Below are 4646 nucleotides of genomic sequence, written 5' to 3' on the forward strand. Positions count from 1 at the left end.
TTTCTTTGAAAATGATGATTAATTTAAAAGAATAAGAAAATATGAAAATTATTATTTTGAATTTTTGGTGTTTCCAATTTTTATATATTTTCAATCAATTTTAGTTGATAAATATGTTTTTTTTTAGCTTTTAGTGAAAGGACCACGAAGAAAAACAAAACTAAAAAAAAGACCAAATTACACAATATGTAAAATAAAACTTACCAATAAGTGGACTACTAGTGTAGTTTTTTCCCTTACTACTTTTAGAACATAATTAAATTTAAATATAGAAATATTATTTTATTATCAAATAGAACATGGCTTTTCTCATGGATTGTTTAAAATTATGTTAAAACACGTGTATGTTCCGGTCAAAGTTCTTTTATGTTAGCATTGAAGGATCATGTTTTCAGAGCCATACCAGTAGAGACATGAACTTTACTTGAAGCTCATGTTTAATTAGATCGAAGATTTCTTATGATAAAACATTGCCTATACAGCTTAGCTCATTTCATGTTCAAATAATAGTTAGAATAAGCTAGTTTGGAACAATCAAAGTCTTCATGTTAGCATGTTTGACCTTTGTATTAAAGCAGCAAATGTGGAGATATTTTGTGGCCCAACATTTTAGAACCATCATCATCACCATCATCATCGTCATCATCACCACTACCACCATCATCATCATTTGCTTGTATATCTTGAAGAAGAACTATGAAAAGTTTAAACTATTTTATTTGCTAAAGCTTATCCTTATATTTTTCTCTTGGTTGCTAATTAGCGTTGGAGAATAGTTACAAATAACTAGCTAGTCGACTTTCTTATCTGTTTTGGGGGTATGTTTAGACACTCCTTGTTAGGAATTTTAATAGATAGATATTGACTGTAAGTGAAATATTTGAGGAGAGTGATTTATAACAATTTGGGTTCGACCTTGGGGCTACAATTATCTTTTGAGAGAGGGTAGATTAGATTTTAGCCAATAGTTGTATCTACAACACCCTTAATCCGAGCTCTTACCTAAACCCGAGCAAGGAATGCTACATTTTGGGAAAAATACTTGGTTCATATAGTGCCCCAAACCCGGTCGGAACGGTCCGACCCAAATTTTGAGCGCCACATTAGCCACCGAAGTGATTCTCCATTAGACCACCACGAAACACACCATCTAACCAAACACAACTCACATATATTGAATTTTTGGTATTTAAATTTCTAACACATGTTTTTCTAAACCAAAACAACATAAAAGAAAAAAAAAACTCAAGAAAATTAAACACACAGAACTTGCGACCCTACCTCATGACGAACTCAACTAGAAATCCTAACAGCTCACAGACGACTTAGTGAACCCCTAGCTCGCGACCTGCCCTACGGATACCTAGTTCACAACCTACCCTACAAATCGCTAGTTCACAATTTACCCTACGATCTCTTATTTTTGGCGAACCCCTATTTCTAGTGAACTCTGAAACAAACCTCCTATCATAATTAACAAACTATTTTGTGAATCGTACACCCACGAACTCTCTTACCTTGGCATACCCACTTACCTTGGTGAACCCTCTATTTTGGCAAACACCCTATTGGCGAACTCTATATTTTGGCAAACTTTACCCTCAGCATAATTCATTTTACAAAACAACTTATTTGTTGGTCTATACGACATCCCTTTCGCAATTTACGAAGTCCTTAGTATTGCGTCCCCTAACATGTTTTTGTCTACCCATTCATACATCAATTAGACAGATCGCAACCATCAATGTAACATATCACAACCCATTTCTCATGCAAACAAACTGAGGATATAAAATCGTACCTCATCTTCCGGCGAACTTCTTAGTTTACGTTTACTTGTTAGTTCATCAGTTTTCAAACAAATCATCATGCATAAATCCAACATTTATTCATTCAATCAAGCAGTTTTAAAAGATCCAAAAACACAAAATTAACAATCTATAATGTCCCTTGGACCAGTCCCACATTGCCTTCCTTATTTGGGTTTGGAAACACAACACATACTTAAGGAATATTGCCTTGTAATGGATCACTAGGAAAGTTCATTTTGCCACGTATCCTATAAGTTATTTTTTTGCATGGTACATGAAAGGAGTGTGAGCTTATTGAAGCTCAGTGAATGCTCAAACATACTATAAGTAAACACATTCATCGAGATAAAAGTAGACATACTATAACAGTTAGCATAAATAACAATTTGCATGATAAAGCAGTTTGCATAAAATACAATACTCAAAACACATAATATTGATATATTGGCAATTCGTGACTGTGAAACATATTCATGATTTATATGCTTTGGATAAAAGGATCTCCAAACGCTCCAAATGACTCAAAGAGTCTTGCGCTATCTCCAATAAGTGTAGCACGGATGCTCACGCTCTCTAAACACTCCACACTATCTATAGTGAATGGAGCTATGCTATACATTCCCTTATCTCTCCAACACTATCTTCAGGCCACAATGCCCTAATACATAATAAAATGTGAGTACTCACAGTCCTATGGCATGCCATTGATATCCAACAGTTTCAAGTGTTCACAATGCCAACATATCATTTTTAACACATTCATAGTATAATAGGGCTCACAATATAATAGGGCTCGCAATATAGCAGAGCTCGCATAATATTGCACAGTTCGTAATTCATAGTTTGCAATATCACAGTTCGTAATTTATAGTTCGCATATAACATAGGTTCGCATAACAGTATAGTTTACACATGGTATAGGTTCGCATAACAACATGTGTTCGCATAATAGCATGGGTTTGCACATAGTATAACATGGTTCGCATATAGTATAATAAGGATCTCATATAGTATAACAAGTTTCGCATATAATATAACATGGTTCGCATATGGTATAATAGGGTTTTTAAAATACTTAAGCTCTCCTTAGCACGCGAACTAGTGCTTATTTGCAGTATATATAACCAATCACCTGTTAGTTCGCTGCTTGCTGTCGAACCTAAGTCGCCTTCTACTTGCCTTTGTCTTTGCTTGATGAGGCTCCCTTGCGATCTAAGGCTTCGCACAATAACACAAAAACATAACAGATTATAATTTTTCTAAGGCAAAATAATCTTCCTAACATCCTAACAGCTCACCAGTCGCACCTTCCTAGCAAGCTCACCTCGAACAACACCGATCTTTTAATTTCTTCACTCTCACTCAATTTAATCTCTATTTCCTACTTCGTAACATCATATTTAATGTTTAATTACAGGTCTATACCTCCATTTTCCCGTAATTCCACAAATCTACATTTTCGTGAAAATCACATTTGTTTTCAATAACATAGAAGAAAAATCATTCAACCTATTCAAATTCATTAAATATTTGTTAAATTAAGATTATAAACCTCTTGATTACATCAAAATGAGTTGAAAATCATTTTAAAGTGGTCACTTAGCTCACTATTACTAGATCTACCATTTTCAAGCAAAGACAAGCTTTAAATCAATATATCTCATGAATTCTTGATTAGATTTATAAAAACTCGAATTGAAACCACATATTATCTATTTAAACCACAAGCAAACAGATTGATACCTTTGATTTGAAGAACTCCACGAGATTTGGATCAATTTGAGCAAAATGTGTTTTAAATAATAGAGAATTTATGGAGAAGAGTTTCTTTTGAAATTAGAGAAGAAAAATGTTTTTGGATGCTTGGAAAATCAAAATGGTTGAGAGAATTTTGAGAGAAGACTCCTAATTTGGATCTAACAAACTTTTCAAATGAATAGAAATATGGAAGGAAGGGACATTGGGTGTTCTTATATAGCCAACCAATTTTCAAATTTTGGTTTCTTTCCCCTGCCCTTTCCTATTCTCTCCCCTTTTCAATTAAATCTCATTTCAATTAAAACTTTTTATTTTCACATTTTCCTCTAATTTAAAATTCGTTTCGATTTAATCCCTAGTAATATATATTTATTAAACTAATTATTATTATTTTAATTAATTAATTAATTGTTTTTATTTTAATTTCTACGACTCTAATTCTGATATCTCTCTCTCGAGCCCACAACTTACTTAATTATCTTATTCTACTAACTCGATTTTCAGGGTGTGACAGGTCAAGAGTCAATTTATTATTCAAGTTCGCATCATCTTTTAGACCTTTTAAAAGTCATTTAAGGCTTTTGAACCATTTCTAAGCTTTCTTTAAAGTTCGGCTAATCGAGGTTCGTCCGAGACCTTTTTAGAGCAAAACAAGGTATACTATGCATTTGAAACAAAAGGGTGTGGTACTTGGACAGAAAGGTGCGATACATCTATGTCTAGGGATGTATTTTTCACTTACTGACTTCCAAGTTCCAATATTATATCTTGGCCTACAAAATTATTAAATTTTTATGGTAAAAAGGTTATTAAATCTGGTTTCAAAAATAACAAACAAATCTTAATTTTGAATTTTGTAGGCCAAGATATAAATAACTTAGTGACTGATACTCAAATAGGCAACTCTATTATGTGTATATATGAAAGTACTTGTTATTCTTACATGTGAAGATAGTGAAAGATTAAGGTTAGTATGTGTGAAATTAAATAAAATATTTGTGTTTTTCATGAAATAATATAATGAGAAATTATAATAAATCAATTGAGAAAGTAAAATTATAAATGTCATGAAAAATG

The 4646-nt window shown here is 32.6% G+C and overlaps 1 long non-coding RNA gene across 1 annotated transcript; it reads right to left on the bottom strand.

The window, feature by feature from the left end:
• Positions 1-2213: 2213 nt before the first annotated feature.
• Positions 2214-3953, bottom strand: LOC128291794 (uncharacterized). The gene is made up of 2 exons (XR_008281685.1): positions 3555-3953; positions 2214-3029 (listed from the first exon to the last, which is right to left on the bottom strand). It is a non-coding gene; the product is annotated as an uncharacterized LOC128291794 (long non-coding RNA).
• Between the last annotated feature and the right edge of the window lie 693 nt (positions 3954-4646).

Source organism: Gossypium arboreum, chromosome 4 (assembly GCF_025698485.1).
Source record: "Gossypium arboreum isolate Shixiya-1 chromosome 4, ASM2569848v2, whole genome shotgun sequence".
Lineage (NCBI taxonomy): Eukaryota > Viridiplantae > Streptophyta > Magnoliopsida > Malvales > Malvaceae > Gossypium > Gossypium arboreum.